At 42.6% G+C, this 19,169-nt stretch overlaps 1 long non-coding RNA gene across 1 annotated transcript; it reads right to left on the bottom strand.

The window, feature by feature from the left end:
• Nucleotides 1-6,334: 6,334 nt before the first annotated feature.
• On the bottom strand, nt 6,335-7,528 carry LOC128321191 (uncharacterized). The gene is made up of 2 exons (XR_008304784.1): nt 7,490-7,528; nt 6,335-6,802 (listed from the first exon to the last, which is right to left on the bottom strand). It is a non-coding gene; the product is annotated as an uncharacterized LOC128321191 (long non-coding RNA).
• Nucleotides 7,529-19,169: the final 11,641 nt, after the last annotated feature.

Here is a 19,169-nt window from a genome sequence, read left to right as displayed (position 1 = left end):
ATGCTTATACTGTGCAGCACTGTTATGTCACACGCCTTGGCTGGGTTTACACTTTACAGTCTTAAACAATTGAATTGTGACTTGAAAATCCCAAAGGTAATTTCTATTCTGATCCTAGTTTTTGCATGATCTACTTAAATCGACCCTGAGGTCCAGGCAGTGGCAGTGGATATGGAGTCATCAGGTACTTCTTGCAGGCGTACCCTCTCAGGTGTCTCCAGGTAGCCCATTAAATTGATTAATGATGCACAATGGGCACTAGCATTTCAGAAGAAAAAAAAATTCAGCACAAAACCATATACAGTAATGTAGTCAGCATTCATACCAAGCTCTACATGGTGATATGCTGTACACTCCCTGAGAATACGAGTCATGAACTGACCCAGGCCATTTGCCTTAATGCTGGTAGTAAGAGACTGATCACAGGTCGTGTAAACAGGAAAAAGGGCTTAATGAGTTCTATATTCATGTTCTGTTAAATCCCAGTTACTACTAGATATTTCAGGAAGTGTGAAAATTAATAGTCTACCTGAACACGGATGCTATGCACTGACTTGCTTTTAATATAGTCAGATTCCTTCACTCACAGGGATGCTCTAATAGTGATGTGTATGCATTGTAATGCAGTGATTACTCTGAGAAATCCTAATAGTCTACAGACACTTTATAAAACATATAATGATATAATGATTGTTCTGTTAATTCACTTACTTGCTATGAAATAATAATAATAATTTTTAAAAAAAACTATAAAAATGTTTGAAATCTGGGATTCAGGGATTGTTTGGAGTATTTTAGTATAATTTCACAAAATTAGGAATACCCTGTATCTGTGGGATTGTCATCCTATTACTGATGCTCCTATGTCTCAGACTAAATAAAGTGAATAAAGTGTAAATCCGTTTGCTTATAAAGTTTCAGAGAGTGTTTCTGTAGTAGTGTTGAAGACCTGGTCAGTGTTCAACATTTAAAAGAATGTGATGAATTCTGCTTGATTTCATGACTGCCTGTGTCACTGTTATTATTAACTCAGAATAAGGTACATGATATGGTTTATGAAAAGGTAATTTCATGTGAGTCAGACATCAGAAGATAATTTGGTATTAAATCCAGAGCTGTTTAAGTGCAGGGTCCAGTTCTGAAACCAGATTAAAATGTCTCAAGAAGATTATGATTATGTCTGACTATGAAACTGTGACTATGACACACAGACAGTGAAGGAGCTCAAACTTGAATGTTGGAAAAATGAAGCACTCAAGTAAAGTACAAGACAGACTTACCATCACACAAACAGACTGTTTTAGTGTTTAACAAGTAAGAGAGAGAGAGAGCAGTGAGGTGTAAGTGAGATTTGCATTAAGAGGACTGAATAGTTTCATTTCTCCCAGAATAGCAATTGGCAGCCCATGCTTCAGTGCTCTGCGAGTGTTTATAGCCCTGTGACTTTAACACTTCATGACTGAGAGCTGCTGCTCAGAAACTTCACCCACAGCAACCATGACTTTGATCAGCGTCTTCATCTGCACACTGGCCCTCTGGACTCAAGGTGAGAGTTTAACATCAACTCACAGCCTCACACACTTCATTTCATACTAATTCTACACCACATTACAGCATACAAACACAATCTATGTTTCTCTTCAGGATCCAGAGGTCAGGTGACTGTGACTCAGACTCCTTCAGTGCAAACTGTTGTTCCAGGAAACACAGTCACCATCAACTGTAGAACCAGTAGCAGGGTGTATGATGGTAATGAACTAGCCTGGTACCTGCAGAAACCTGGAGAAGCTCCTAAACCCCTGATCTACTGGGCTACTAGCTTATACTCAGGGACTCCAGCTCGTTTCAGAGGCAGTGGATCTGATACTGACTTCACTCTGACCATCAGTGGAGTCCAGACTGAAGATGCAGGAGATTACTACTGTCAGAGTTTACATCAGATCAGTAGTAGCTATGTGTTCACACAGTGTTAGAGCGTGGTACAAAAACCTCGGTCAGTGAGAGTGCACAGAGAAGCACTGCTGCAGCTGGGAGCGACTGCAGGTGCTGAGGGGGAGGATGTGATACAGCACAATGACACACACTGTGGACGAGAGAAAACACACCACACTAACTCAATGATGCACACACACATCTGTGAGAAGAGTCCACCTTTCTCAGCTGTGGACATACAAACAATTCCTGATCGTTCTGATTAACTGCTTAGTAATTATCTTTATCTCATTTTAAATTATTAAGAAAGTATTTATTATATTTTGTTGGATATATTATTTACCAAAACAGTTCTTCATTGTTAATATCAATCACTATTATTGAGTTAATATTTTATTATAAGAACTTTAATATTCATTAAATAGACCCACATTATAGAGCTGAGACTGACATTTAACTGAACATTTCTTTAGTTATTCATAAACGATTAGATAATGATTTTCTGTATAGAGTCGTCAAAAACAAAAAATCAGCAGCACGTTCAACAACCTGAGTGCTACAACAACCATGCAGAAACTCTGATCAATCCCACAAGGTCTTGCAGAAAGTCTGAATAATCCCACCTGCTCCTGATCAAACTCTGACCAATCCCGCCTCACCCAGTCTCACAGAACAAACGTTTGCATGCAACTTATTTGCAGCACCTTCTATATATATTGAATAAAATTTTTATGTAACAAGTTATTGGACATCAATCCCACCTGTCCTGCACTGTAAACACTAATCCCTGACTCAGCCAGTGGCAGCGCTGTTCTACATCTCATTGTATAATCCAGCCCTGATAAAGATCCAAGCAGTGTTACATCATTCTATAGCTGCTAGAAACAGAACATACAATGCACAGGAGTCTCACATCAAAATACAGAGGGAAAGAGGAATGAATAAATGATGTCCCTGCAAAATAAAACAAACTCTGACTAACACTGGTGTCATAAATAAAACCTCGGTCATGAAGTGGACAGATGGATACAAGTCCAGGTTTTCTGTGTTAATTAAACTCAGTGTATCAGACAAGGGCGTTTCTAGAACTTTAAGGTATGAGGGGATCAGCCCCCAGAGGACTTAGCTGACTTTTCTCAAGCTGTCTAAAATGCCTTAAAATATTTCCATATTGATTTATTCATGGTTTAATCATGGCAAACCCTTACGAGTAAATATCAGGATTAACTGATGTGTAAGAACAACAGTGTGAATTCATCAAGTGAGTTCATTGGGTTTCTCCCCTCCACATGCTGGTTTTCTTCAGACTGATGTTTCTACAGTCAGCTATGCTGAGAGGAAAGGTCTGCTCAGCTACCACCTTCCCTACAACCCTCCTACCTTCCCTTAAAGTGTGCTCTTTAAACAGCCAAGTTGCTCAAACAATGCCCCTGGGATTGATGGAATAGCTTAATAAATAAAATACTTTATTTTTAATGGAAAACATATACCTCAGTGGCTGTCAGATTACTTTGACAGATCATCCAAGTGTAACCTCGTGTGGGAAACACCGCTAGTAGTTTTGTACCCTTACACTAATAAGTACATGAATCAAATTATTTCCTCTGTTAATGCTGAAACAGTACAACAGTCTGTAGATTAAAATATAAACACATTTACCAATAACCTGGTTTTAAATATGGATTAGCTGCTGAAAGCTGCTGTCCTGCCTGACTGCCATCAACCTCACTGCTTCATCTGTCTGAAATAAACTACAAGAATGGAAATACATCTGTGACACCGCAGGTGCCGTTTCAGGCAAATCCGCGGCCACCTGCACGGGCTTTTATAATGTGACGCCCTCGTGCAGGTAATCAGTCTAAACGTGCTGCACCTGGCCGCGTCTCTTTATAATCCACCGAATTCCTCACTCCGTGTGCTGACATAGATCTGTGCCAGGTAACAGAGCAGCTTCACGCTACACTGGTTGGTAATTTGAGGTTTAGAATTAGAGAAGAGAATATTGAGGTTTAGCAAGAAAAGGAACTCAAAATCAGAAGAGTTTATTGAGAAAAATAGCAATCGTAGTGTAGAGAGAAAACATTGATGGTAAGAAAGGAATACAGAACTAAACCGAACGTCCATTAAGGAAGAGATCTAAGAGGAGGCTAGAAAGAGGAATCTTTCTCTGAGATAAATATTCAGCTTTTAAGCTAGGAAGGAATTGCTCCTTTATCATTTAGTTCCCTTAAGTTCAGCCAATGATAAGGCCATTTTGAGTTGTTCCCTTCCTCACTGCGGTGCTTTTGTGTTGAGCCGTAGGCTCTTGTGTTCCCACATTTCTGATCCTTCACAGTGTAACATAAGCACTACTACCCTCACATCTACTATCCCCAGAGTTAGCTTGGTGGCTAGTGCTACAGCGTAGTATACTCGAGCTACTCAGTCTGTGCCCCAGCTGAAGCGTTCGGTTTTGGCCGAGCTGTTTGACGGCTAGCGTGCACTTCCTCGTCCTCCCCACTCCCACACTTGGTTCAACTAAGTGTTATATATTGTCTGCTCGGACAAGCGGGCCCTATACAGCACTTTTATACACACGAAGCGGTGAGCCCCGTAGCACCATCACACACAAATATGTTTTAAGTAAAGTTTTATTTGTTGTTATGGCATGGATAAACTATTTCATTCAGGGTTGTACATCTTTATTTATATTTTATCTAAAAAAAAATGATTTCTCTAAGGTAAGCCTCTTCTTTGTCTCGTACCCTGCTCATATCACACCTCCTCTGCTCACAGTCTTCTCCTGACTGCTGACTGACTTCTTAACTGAGGTAAAAAGTCAGTAAATTAAAGGTGGAGTTTCTTAATGCATGATGTACCTACAGGTTTGTTGAACTGCTTATCATCCATGTTAACCCATGGAGAGGAACCCGGAGTACCCTGAGGAAACCCCTGAAGTGCAGGGAGAACATGCAAACTCCATGCACACAGGGCAGAAGTGGGAATTGACCCCCAGCCCCGGAGGCATGTGTTTATAATGAATTGTGATGTTTTAATATTGGTTAAGAAAGAAAAATATGAATGGGTCCAGTGGTAAACATTTTATATGACAGATTTTCATATGGTGCAACTTTGTCCATCTCTGCAGTCCATTCCGGAAATGATGCTGTTCCTGCTCTCCTACATCCCCTAAGGATAATTGTCCTGCCTCTTCAGAGCTCTCACATATTCTATCCCATACTTCCTCCTTCAGTGTTCAGTTTAAATCTCTTTCCCACACCCTTTTAAGGGCTGAGAGCGCTTCATTACTGATAGTTTGTGTCAGCATTGTATAATACACTGAGGCTTCATGACCTTTAGCAAATCCTGCAAACTGTTTGAGGAATTTGAAAGGGAAGCGCCTGAAACGGATAAATCTTGGGAATACAATTCAGTTTCAGAGTGTTCACCTTCTCTGAGACTCAGACGAGTAAAACATGAACCATCTACTGACAGCACATGTGATTGTTTGAAATGACGAGTCAAACTTAAGTGGTATCAAATCATTCAGCACTGGGAGGAATAAGATGCCAAGATACAGAGGAAGGTTTGACCAATTCCTCCTGCTCCTGCAGAAAGTTTACTAATCCCACCTGCTTCTCCTGAAAGTTTGATCAATCCTGCCTGCTCCTGCAGAACGTTTAAAGCTTCATGTCTCCTGCCTGCATGAGAGTAAAAACTGCTCCTGGAACATTTTGTTGAGTTGTGTGGGAGTCCAGTCCTGATGCACACCTCTGTCTATCACTATGGCCAAATCTAATGAATTGAATGAAGAACAGCTTACACATAGACGACTTCCGATACATGATCTGCCAACAGTCAATTTTTAAAAGTCATGTGTTGATTTTTGTGTTAAAACCCTGAGCTTTCATGTTGTTACTCTGTCTAACATGTGAAGAGATGTAGGCGTTACTGCAATGTTAGGAAAAGGTGAAGACAGTTCGTAAAAATATGAAATGGTCAAATACTGCATTTAATATAATAAATATAGGTTTTTATGCCATTTGATTCAACTGATAATTTTATTATTGAAACTGCAGCACTCTCAGGGCCGTGTCCAGTTCCGAGCCCAGATTACAATGAACCCAGGAGAAGAGGATTGTCACATTTTAAAACTATTCTAACTATGGCTCATTGTTAGCAGAGAGAGAGAGAGAGAGAGAGAGAGAGAGAGAGAGAGAGAGCAGTGAGGTGTAAGTGAGATTTGCATTAACAGGACTGAATAGTTTCATTTCTCCCAGAATAGAGCAGAAACTTCACCAGATGTTCAACTTCCTTCAGTCAAACTCACTGAAGCACAACACACAGCACTGAATCTACAGCTAATCCCACTCTCTCATCACACTGATCATCACTATTAACTCTAATAAAAGAACAGACAACGTCCAAAATTCAGCTTTATTTCAGCAAAAACTACAGGAAGAGCAACAGGACAGTGAACAGGGTAAAGACAGAAATGTAAGCATTGTGTAGAATTGAAACTCTATTGTAGATGGATCAGAAGCAGCTCTATGTTAAACTCTATCTTGGATCCACTAGCCTTCACACTGACTCTTTCTGAACGTGACTGGATGATTGACGTTGTTATGGGAGACCTTACAGCTGAACTCCTCCCCCTTTTCCCAGAGGTCTTTGCTGAGGGTCAGGGTGCTGCTGCGGCTGTAACGGCCGTTCTTCTCTTCTTCTGCGCTGGTCAGAACCCCGTTCTTCACCTCTGAGCCGTCCACTGTCCAGCTAACCAGCGCCCCCTGTGGAGAGTAGCCAGACAGCAGGCAGAGCAGCGAGGCCGATCCCTCAGACAGCTGCAGAGGGGACGGAGAGAGCAGAGACACGGAGGGAGCTGCGGGACCCGCTGGAGAGGAGAAACACACACACACATCATACACACGTCATTCACAAACAATTAGAAATGATTATGAAATATTTCTGTAACTTAGTGGAACCGACTGATCTTACAGAGTAATTAAGTCTAATAAAGTCTGACTTCATGACTGAGTTTCACTGAGTACTTTATTATTTGACATCAGTTTCAGTCCATAGACAAAACAAACAAGTTCCACACTGTAATTTATCTGAGAAAAATATTTTTTCATAACAAGTGTTATTACTTTATAGTTCAAACATTCAGCATATTTAACTGCAGCAAATACAAATGTAGCTGATTACAGAAATATTAATTGTTTAACACACACACACACACAGAAGCTTTCATCTGGATTTGACATCAGCACAAAGTAACTATATTTATTAAATGTTTATTATAGAGTAACTGCAGAGTTATTGCATGTCGAATATATAGCAAGTGTGTAATTATTACATATTTAACAAAAATAATTGTATATTTCTTGAATGTTCAAGAACATTGATATGGGATCTGTTCTGATACTGAAATATATTCCTCATCAGAGCATAATAATATACAATAAAAATCAATTGTGCAATTAAAAACATAAATAATCTGTTTAGTTTAAGTTTATTTATTCATGTAATTAGTAATGAACTAAATGGATTTTGTTTTAAAAGAAGAAAACACACTTACTGTTCACGATGAGTTTGGTGCCTCCACCAAAAGGCCACCACAGTGATACATTCTAATGAAACCATCGTACAAAAACCTTCATCACACTGCAGTGCACACACACACTCACACACACACACACACACACACACACACTTTGCATTGGCAGCCCATGCTTCAGTGCTCTGCGAGTGTTTATAGCCCTGTGACTTTAACACTTCATGACAGAGAGCTGCTGTTCAGCAACTTCACCCACAGCAACCATGACTTTGATCAGCGTCTTCATCTGCACACTGGCCCTCTGGACTCAAGGTGAGACTTTAACATCAACTCACAGCCTCACACACTTCATTTCATACTAATTCTACACCACTTTAGAGCATACAAACACAATCTATGTTTCTCTTCAGGATCCAGAGGTCAGGTGACTGTGACTCAGACTCCTTCAGTGCAAACTGTTGTTCCAGGAAACACAGTCACCATCAACTGTAGAACCAGTAGCAGAGTGGATGATGGTTACCGTCTCGCCTGGTACCTGCAGAAACCTGGAGAAGTTCCTAAACTCCTGATCTACCATGCTACTACCTTACAGTCAGGGACTCCAGCTCGTTTCAGAGGCAGTGGATCTAATACTGACTTCACTCTGACCATCAGTGGAGTCCAGACTGAAGATGCAGGAGATTACTACTGTCAGAGTGCACATGTGATCAGTAGTAGCTGGGTGTTCACACAGTGTTAGAGCGTGGTACAAAAACCTCGGTCAGTGAGAGTGCACAGAGAAGCACTGCTGCAGCTGGGAGCGACTGCAGGTACTGAGGGGGAGGATGTGATACAGCACAATCACACACACTGTGGATGAGAGAAAACACACCACACATGCACACACACATCTGTTAGAGGAGTCCACCTTTCTCAGCTGTGGATAGATTATATTTTAGTCTTGCTCAGTGCTCTTTACTCAGCTCTCCATGCTTATGGCACAGTGACACTGATGGCCACATAATGCAGTTAGATAAAACCATAAAGTACTGACTCTACTGCTGAGACACTGAGACTCCTCTCTCATTCTCCCTCAGTCTCCAGAGTCTCTGTGTGTTTCTCCAGAAGAGACTGTTATTATCAGCTGCCAGTGTGTGGACCAGTGTGCATATTGTCTGAACCTACAGAAACCTGGAGAAGCTCCTAAAGTCCTGATACACCAGGTATCTCAGCATGGGATTCCACCTCATTTCAGTGGTAGTGGATTATGGGACAGAATTTAGATAACTGACTTGCATATGTAGGACATCAGTACTGTCAGACAGAACTCATGCTGGTGTGGTCAAATGCTGCTTATAGCAGGGTTGCTGATCTTCATTTGACCACTGATTCCATAATCACTGATTTTTGTTCACTTTGATCTCATTCTTTCTAAAACAAATATATAAATTCTGTATCTAATACAGTTAGAGTTAGGATTACACTGACGCCCAATAATGTTTTTTAAATTCCTCACCATTACATCGAACATAATAATGGACTGGGCCTAGCTTACCTTTGTGTACTTCTCCAGTTCTACTTACCATCCCACACACACACACACACACACCCACACACACAGTTGTCCTCCATGAGCACTAGATCATTTAATGCCACTGCTCATATTTTTTGGAACAACACACAATTCTTTACACAACACTGCAATACACACACTCAGATTTAGTAGGCACTGTTTGTGGTGATGTCATAACTGATTCATTCTGTAGCCACGCCCACATCCCCAGTTTCCACCAATTACACCCATTCCAGCTCCCCACTTTCTGATCTTCTCACCTGTTTCCAGTTCATCACATTTAATATAGTATGTGCACCCCTCTGGTAGTTAGTCTCATTGCTAAATTTTGTTAGAGTCTTTTCTAAACCTGTGTTGTTTTGCTCATCAGTTTGTTTTTAATATGTATTATCTTTGCTCTGTTTTTCAGTGTGTTGTGCTTTCTGTTTGTCTCTTTTGAGTCTGTCAGACTGGTCATCATTTCACCTCTTTTTCTTTCACCTTTTCCCTAGCCTGTTTTACTAGACCCCTAAAGAGCAAGCCAGAGGTGATAGTAGCAAAAAAAAAAAAAAAAAAAAAAAAAACCTCCCTGAGACAAAATGAGGAGGAAACCTTGAGAGGAACCAGTCTCAAACAGAAACCTATCTTCTAATGATTGACAGCAGATAGTGGGATTAGGAGTCATTACTCTTCCGCAACTGGATGCTATAAGGTCAGACAGTATGTACATCAGGGTTTTTGTGATTTCTGTAGTGATGTAAGCTTTAAATCTTTAGTAACCAAGTGAAGTTTCCCTTCAAAGAATTGATGAGACTTGCACCAAAATAGCTTTCACTAAGTGAAATCTTTAGGTGATCCATGTGGGTCATCCTCAGCAGCAGCGAGCGATTCTCAGGTGAAGAAAGATCCAAGCAGAAGTAGAGCATCACGATGATCCAGGAGAGTCCAGAGGGCAGAATGAGTCAGGGTCAGGTACCGACATCAGACAGCAGGAGTAACATGTAGCGAGAAAGAGAAAGAGACAGATAGAGAGAGAGAGACAGAGAGAGAAAAAGCTCTACTTAATGGAGATTTTGTACCATCAAGTGGAAGAAAGAAGCAGATCAGGCTTTTCACCCCATTACAGAAGATTTCACCACTGCCCATATTCTCAAACACGCTGGTCCTACATAGTCTTTCATTGTTCAAGTAGATGTAGCTGCATTAGGAGTAGATGTCTCAAATTCACTTCCTGTCACAATCAACAGGAAAAGTGGTCTTGTTCCTTTCCCGGGCTGGAATTGTACAAAGGCCTATAATTCATTCTGCCAGTGTTCCCATCTGTTCGAGCTGCAGCCCTCCTCCTTCCCGTCTGATTGGGCCAAGATCGCCTATGTGATTACCCTTCTCTCTGGAAAGGCTCTCTCGTGGGCTACGGCTGTCTGGAAGGTGCAAGCCCCGTTCTGTGCAAGCTACTCTGCGTTTGTAGAGGAATTCAAGCGAGTGTTTGACCACCCTCTGAGTGGCTGGCAAACCTCTACCAGGCAAGGCAATATGATGGCATATTCAGCAGTGCTGCTGAATATGCCATCAAGTTCCGGACCACAGCCGCTGGCAGTGGCTGGAACGACGAAGCCCTCATGGTTTGCTTCTTGAACGGGCTATCTGTGGCAATCAAGGACGACCTGGCTACTAGAGAGCCTGCCTGGGACCTTGAGGTCCTCATTGACCAGGCTGTCCAGCTGGATAATCGCCGGAGAGAGAGACCAGAGCCGTTCCCCTGCTCCCACCCAGCCGGCCAGCCCTATTGCGGTTCAGGGGCGCTCTGATCCCCAAGTCCTACTGTATATTGTGGTCGGTCTGGCCAGTTCCGTACCTCTTGCCCCGAGCTTTCGGGAAACGCCCAGTCCCGTACAGGCGAGGCAGGACTGTCACGGGAGTAACTCGCACTGCCGCTCCCTCTGACTCCGGGCTGGTCCTTCCCATCACTCTCACCTGGAGTCACCAGCAACACCCACTCCAGGCCTTAATTGACTCCGGCGCTGCTGGGAACTTTATGGACATTCCCCTAGCCCAGAGACTCCAGATCCCCAGGAACTCTCTTCCTGCTCCCATGACTGCCACAGCGTTGGATGGAAGGCCGCTAGCCCCTGGGGAAATAACCCATCTTACCTCATCCCTTCAGCTTGCCGTCCACCAGCACCAGGAGGAGGTCTGTTTTTACCTTATCGAGTCTCCCGAGATTCCCATCATCCTTGGGTACCCCAGGCTCCTCCAGCACAACCCACGCGTCGACTGGTCCACGGGGGCAATTCTCAGTTGGGGTGCGTCGTGCCAGACTACCTGCTTGGGCCAGAGAGACCCTGACCCTGATCTGTCTCGTATTCCCCCACAGTACCACCACCTCAAGACAGTTTTTAGTAAGAGGAAATCCACCTCATTGCCTCCTCATCGCCCCTACGACTGCACTATAGACCTCGTCCCAGACTCCAGTCCCTAGAGGTTGCATCTTCTCGTTGTCCCCTCCTGAAAGGGCCGCCATGAACGAGTACATTGCGTCAAGTCAAGTGGAGTTTATTGTCATTTCAGCCATATACAAGTACATAGTGAAACGAAACAACGTTTCTCCAGGACCAAGGTGCTACATAAGACAACACAGAACAACACAGAGCTACAGGGACTACATAAATTAAACATAAAGTGCACAAGTGCAAACGTGCGGATGCACAAGACAGAACAAGACAGTACAATAACTACAACGCCAACCAGTACGCAGTTCTGTTTGAAAGTGGCCAAGTGACAATAGTGCAAATAATACAGAGTTTTACAGAGTTCTACAGAGTTTACAGAGTTTCACAGAGTTCTGTTTGAAAGTGGCCAAGTGACAGTAGTGCAAATAATACAGAGTTTGATATAAATAGCTGAAGTAATGTAAACATAATGGTATTGTATTATATGTAAATATAATAGTATCAGCAGCAGCATAAAACATGTGCAAAACGTGTAACACGTGCATGGAGGATGTTCAGTTGTGTGTATGTGTGTATATGTATGTGTGTGTGTGTGTGTGTTCCTTCCTTCAGTCCAGTTCTAGGTATTGAGGAGTCTGATGGCATGAGGGAAGAAACTATTGCACAGTCTGGTTGTGAGGGCCCAAATGCTCCGGTACCGTTTACCAGACGGCAGGAGGGTGAAGAGTGTGTGAGAGGGGTGTGTGGGGTCATCCACAATGCTGGTGGCTTTGCGGATGCAGCGAGAGGTGTAAATGTCAGAGATGGAGGGAAGAGAGCCCCCGATGATCTTCTCAGCTGTACTCACTATCCGCTGCAGGGTCTTGCAATCTGAGACAGTGCAATTCCCAAACCAGGCAGTGATGCAGCTGCACAGGATGCTCTCGATAGTTCCTCTGTAGAACATGGTGAGGATGGAGGGTGGGAGATGTTCTTTCCTCAGCCTTCACAGAAAGTACAGGCGCTGCTGGGCTTTCTTCATTATGGAACTGGTGTTGAGCAACCAGGTGAGGTTCTCCGCCAGGTGAACACCAAGAAACTTGGTGCTCTTGACGATCTCCATGGAGGAGCCGCCAATGTTCAGCGGAGAGTGGTCCAACCATCTCTTTAGTTTTGTCCACATTCAGGGACAGGTTGTGGCTCTGCACCAGTCCGTTAGCCGCTGCACCTCATCTCTGTATGCTGACTCGTCGTTCTTGCTGATAAGACCCACCATGGTCGTGTCATCGGCGAACTTGATGATGTGATTTGAGCTGTGCATTGCTATACAGTCGTAAGTCAGCAGAGTGAACAGCAATGGACTGAGCACACAGCCCTGTGGGGCTCCAGTGCTCAGTGTGGTGGTGTTGGAGATGCTGTTCCCGATCCGGACTGACTGAGGTCTCCCAGTCAGGAAGTCCAGGATCCAGTTTCAGAGGGAGGTGTTCAGGCCCAGCAGGTTCAGCTTTCCAATCAGGTGCTGAGGAATGATTGTATTGAATGCTGAACTGAAGTCTATGAACAGCATTCTAACATAAGTGTCTTTATTGTCCAGGTGGGTGAGGGCCAGATGGAGGGTGGTGGTGATGGCGTCATCTGTTGAGCGGTTGGGGCGGTAAGCGAATTGCAGGGGGTCCAGTGAGGGAGGCAGCAGGGTCTTGATGTGCCTCATGACGAGCCTCTCGAAGCACTGAAGAGTCCTTTGCAGCCGGGATTATTCGTCCTTCCACTTCCCCGGCTGGGGCGGGGTTCTTTTTCGTTGGGAAGAAGGACGGGGGCCTTTGGCCGTGTATTGATTACAGGGGGCTCAACAAGATCACTGTGCGCAACCGCTATCCCCTACCTCTCATGGCCACCGCTTTTGAGGTCCTTCAAGAGGCCTTGATTTTTACCAAACTGGACTTGCGTAATGCTTACCACCTGGTGCGTATCCGACCGGGTGACGAATGGAAGACGGCCTTCAACACGCCGACGGGGCACTATGAATACCTGGTTATGCCTTTTGGCCTCACTAATGCTCCTGCGGTTTTTCAAACCCTGGTCAACGACGTACTTAGGGACATGCTCAACACATTCGTCTTCGTGTAGCTGGATGACATCCTCATTTTCTCGAGCTCTCTGCAGGAGCATGTCACCCATGTCAGCAAAGTCCTCAGATGCCTTCTGGACAACCACCTGTACGTAAAGCCGGAGAAATGCGATTTTGCACGTAACCCAGGTCCAGTTCTTGGGATCAGCCGTTCCTGGGGGGGGGGTCCTGTCAGAGTTTTGGTCCTTTTTCTGTGTTTTTTGTTGTGTTATTTTTTTTTTCCCACTAGATGTCGCCCATATTTTTACAGCTAATAGGAGAAATAATGAAAAAAAAATAAAACCCTGCCGGTGGTCCTCCACCTCCAGATTATACACTGGCTGAAGAATTGACCCTTTAATGGAGGACCATAGCTCTGAAATACCTCTTCTGACCCAGGTGGCTCCAGCATATCAAAGTCTTTTGTAGAAGTTGAGTAAAAGTGGACTAAAATAAAATGTAATTGAAATAGATGTTTGGATGCTGTCGCCCCCCCACTCTCACGCGTTCACTCAGGTTTGTCGACGGTGGAGTGGCTGGCTGCCTTATGTCCCAGGGTGCCCTCATGTCTGTGTTAGCTTCTGGCTCTCCCTTTCAGTTATGCTGTCATAGCTAGTCTTGCTGGAGTCCCTGCTTGCACTCTGCATGCAAAGTACATCGTGCTTAACCATTAGAGGACAAAAGCTCACCTAACAATCTCTTCCTTTCTCTCCATCTCTCTCTCTTCCTCACTCTCTGTCGAGCTACACATGCTACTTCTGAGATGCCAGTGATGCCAGTGATCCTGACCCCTTCTGCTCCTCCTCGCTGCCTGACCCATCCTGATGCCCTACTTCTGGTTGGAGTTCTCATCGGTTGAGTTCGCTCGCTGCTGCTGGGGGTAGCCCCATATGGACTGCCTGAAGAACTGTTTGGATTGCTGGGGATGGTGCCACCTGGGGGCTGTGGAGATGGCTTGGGGATCACATATGGGGAGCTGTACTGTAATGGCTTGGGACTGCGATTGCTGTAGTGGCTTTGGGGCTGCAGTTGCCACGAGCAGCTTCGTACTCAGGACTCCATCAGTGGACAGTGGATAGATTTTAACCAGCCGGACCTCTTGCAAATACTGTGATGAATTTATTGGTTGCACAATTGCACTATTTGTCCATATAGTACACAATAGAAGGGATTTATTTATAATTGCACTATCCGTTGCACCCAGATGAGGATGGGTTCCCTTTTGAGCCTGGTCCCTCTCAAGGTTTCTTCCTCATATCATCTCGGGGAGTTTTTCCTTGCCACAGTCGCCACTGGCTTGCTCATTAGGGATAAATTCACAGTGATAAATTTAAATATTTACAATATATTTTTGTGAATCCATTTATTTCTGTAAAGCTGCTTTGTGACAATGTCCATTGTTAAAAGCGCTATACAAATAAAATTGAATTGAATTGAATTGAATAGATGTGTAAGCATTAATAAGCTGTGTGTTTCCTCTTTGTTCAATAAGACTGCTAGAGCCTGGCAGCACTACACATGAGGTGATTATTGTGTACTGGGCACAAGTGACTTTAGTGTATTCAATACATTAATTGTAGCTGATTTTGAACATAATCCTGATATACAGATGATCTCTGTGTGCTCTGAGAGGTCTTTGGGAGTAAACTCACTCACTGCTTTCATATTAAATTACCACAGTGGTCTACACAAAGTCTTGTATGTTCAAATTTATCTACTAGCAATATGTTTTCCTGCTTAATCCACTGGGTAACAGCCTTCCTCCCAACCTAGCACCTCCACCTGTAGGCATACCACGGTGACTTCAGAGGTAAATCAGTATTTTAAAAAAAATCTGAATTATCCAACACTCTAACACGTCCAAGGTGTGGGGTTTATAATGTAAGGGTGCTGTACAAAAGAACCCTAGAACTAGACATGGAATATAAACCCCTGCATATTAAATAAATTAAACTGTAAATTGAACAGATTTATAAATGGTATAGTATTGCCATGTTGAAATCTGCTTTAATGTACTTCTCGAATATTCTTAATGCCTTAATGTAGCATTTTTTCTCCTTTACAGAAAAGACAAATCACTGAGTTAAAAAATAATAAATGGACAAATAAAGATTGTGTCCACTCTTTAATGTGTGGTGTTTCAACAGTAACATAAATTTATTAAGTAACAAAGTAATTGTTCAGTAAAGGCGTGGCTCACAGCCCTGCCCTCTGATTGGTCCATGGTGACAGGACACACCAAATCAGGGAGTTTCTCCTTCCTAATCATGCTTATACTGTGCAGCACTGTTATGTCACATGCCTTGACTGGGTTTACACTTTACAGTCTTAAACAATTGAATTGTGACTTGAGAATCCCAAAAGTCATTTCTATTCTGACCCTAGTTTTTGCATGATCTACTTAAATCGACCCTGAGGTCCAGGCAGTGGCAGTGGATATCGAGTCATCAGGTACTTCTTGCAGGCGTACCCTCTCAGGTGTCTCCAGGTAGCCCATTAAATTGATTAATGATGCACAATGGGTACTAGCATTTCAGAAGAAAAAAAAAATTCAGAGCAAAACCATATACAGTAATGTAGTCAGCATTCATACCAAGCTCTACATGGTGATATACTGTACACTCCCTGAGAATACGAGTCATGAACTGACCCAGGCCATTTGCCTTAATGCTGGTAGTCAGAGACTGATCACAGGTCGTGTAAACAGGAAAAAGGGCTTAATGAGTTCTATATTCATGTTCTGTTAAATCCCAGTTACTACTAGATATTTCAGGAAGTGTGAAAATTAATAGTCTACCTGAACACTGATGCTATGCACTCACTTGCTTTTAATATAGTCAGATTCCTGCACTCACAGGGATGCTCTAATAGTGATGTGTATGCAGTGTAATGCAGTGATTACTCTGAGAAATCCTAATAGTCTACAGACACTTTATAAAACATATAATAATAAAATGATTGTTCTGTTAATTGACTTATATGCTATGAAATAATAATAATAATTAAAAAAAAACTATAAAAATGTTTGAAATCTGGGATCCAGGGATTGTTTGGAGTATTTTAGTATAATTTCACAAAATTAGGAATACTCTGTATCTGTGGGATTGTCATCCTAGTACTGATGCTCCTATGTCTCAGACTAAATAAAGTGAATAAAGTATAAATCTGTCTGATTATAAAGTTTCGGAGAGTGTTTCTGTAGTAGTGTTGAAGACCTGGTCAGTGTTCCAAATTTAAAAGAATGTGATGAATTCTGCTTGATTTCATGACTGCCTGTGTCACTGTTATTATTAACTCAGAATAAGGTACATGATATGGTTAATGAAAAGGTAATTTCATGTGAGTCAGACATCACAAGATAATTTGGTATTAAATCCAGAGCTGTTTAAGTGCAGGGTCCAGTTCTGAAGCCAGATTAAAATGTCTCAAGAAGATTATGATTATGTCTCGCTATGAATCTGTGACTATGAAACACAGACAGTGAAGGAGCTCAGACTGGAAAAATGAAGCACTCAAGCAAAGTACAATACACACTTACCTTCACACAAACTGACTGTTTTAGTGTTTAACCAGTAAAACAGAGAGAGAGAGAGAGAGAGAGAAAGAGAGAGAGAGCAGTGAGGTGTAAGTGAGATTTGCATTAAGAGGACTGAATAGTTTCATTTCTCCCAGAATAGCAATTGGCAGCCCATGCTTCAGTGCTCTGTGAGTGTTTATAGCCCTGTGACTTTAACACTTCATGACTGAGAGCTGCTGCTCAGCAACTTCACCCACAGCAACCATGACTTTGATCAGCGTCTTCATCTGCACACTGGCCCTCTGGACTCAAGGTGAGACTTTAACATCAACTCACAGCCTCACACACTTCTTTTCATACTAATTCTACACCACTTTACAGCATACAAACACAATCTATGTTTCTCTTCAGGATCCAGAGGTCAGGTGACTGTGACTCAGACTCCTTCAGTGCAAACTGTTGTTCCAGGAAACACAGTCACCATCAACTGTAGAACCAGTAGCAGGGTGGAGTATGGTAACCATCTCGCCTGGTACCTGCAGAAACCCGGAGAAGCTCCTAAACTCCTGATCTACTGGGCTACTAGCTTATACTCAGGGACTCCAGCTCGTTTCAGAGGCAGTGGATCTAATACTGACTTCACTCTGACCATCAGTGGAGTCCAGACTGAAGATGCAGGAGATTACTACTGTCAGAGTTACCATGAGATCAGTAGTAGCTATGTGTTCACACAGTGTTAGAGTGTGGTACAAAAACCTCGGTCAGTGAGAGTGCACAGAGAAGCACTGCTGCAGCTGGGAGCGACTGCAGGTGCTGAGGGGGAGGATGTGATACAGCACAATGACACACTGTGGATGAGAGAAAACACACCACACTAACTCACTAATGCACACACACACACACACACATCTGTTAGAGGAGTCCACCTTTCTCAGCTGTGGACATACAAACAATTCCTGATCATTCTGATTAACTGCTTAGTAATTATCTTTATCCCATTTTAAATTATTAAGAAAGTATTTATTATATTGATATTTTGTTGCATATTAATTTTACCAAAACTGTCATTCATTATTATTCATTATATGAAACATTTTTAAAGATTTTTTATTTTTAAAAATAACTTTAATATTCATTAAATAGACCCACATTATAGAGCTGAGACTGAAATTTAACTGAACATATCTTTAATTATTAATAATCCATTAGATAATGATTTTCTGTACACTGTCGTCAAAAACAAAAAGTCTGAATAATCCCCCAAGGTCTTGCAGAAAGTCTGAATAATCCCATGTGCTCCTGATCAAACTCTGACCAATCCCGCCTCACCCAGTCTCACAGAACAAACGTTTGCATGCAACTTATTTGCAGCACCTTCTATATGTTGAATATCAATGTTCTGGCACAAGAATATGTTCCATAGCAATGTATCAATCTTTCACTTGACTGGTCTCTATGTCACGTTCTACACAAACATAATTTAACCACGCCCACCTCTACCACTATTTTAATAAAATTGATATGTAATAAATAATTTGACATCAATCCCACCTGTACTGCACTGTAAACACTAATCCCTGACCCAGCCAGTGGCAGCGCTGTGCTACATCTCATTGTATAATCCAGCCCTGATAAAGATCCAAGCAGTGTTACATTATTCTATAGCTGCTAGAAACAGAACATACAATGCACAGGAGTCTCACATCAAAATACAGTGGGAAAGAGGAATGAATAAATGATGTCCCTGCAAAATAAAACAAACTCTGACTAACACTGGTGTCATAAATAAAACCTTGGTCATGAAGTGGACAGATGGATACAAGTGCAGGTTTCCTGTTTTCATTAAACCCAGTGTAGCAGACAAACCAAAGTGCTACTGAATGTGGACAGAAGCTTGACTGGAGGTGATGTGATGAGGTCACAGGCTCAGGATCATGGGAGTTGTAGTCTGAAACTTTGGGGGTTGCAGAAAGTGTTGTGACAGTGGAGGGGGGTTTCATTCACAGAGGATTTGTTGCATTTACCGATAATTTTTTGCCATCTGTAAAAGCTTTATGCCATTTTTATTCCATCAGATGTTTTTATCTGTGTTTGTTTACTCATACACAGAATATTTA

The sequence above is a fragment of the Pangasianodon hypophthalmus genome, chromosome 18 (genome assembly GCF_027358585.1).
Source record: "Pangasianodon hypophthalmus isolate fPanHyp1 chromosome 18, fPanHyp1.pri, whole genome shotgun sequence".
Lineage (NCBI taxonomy): Eukaryota > Metazoa > Chordata > Actinopteri > Siluriformes > Pangasiidae > Pangasianodon > Pangasianodon hypophthalmus.
The sequence above is the reverse complement of the archived record's forward strand: the minus strand, read 5'-3'. Positions and strand labels throughout refer to the sequence as shown.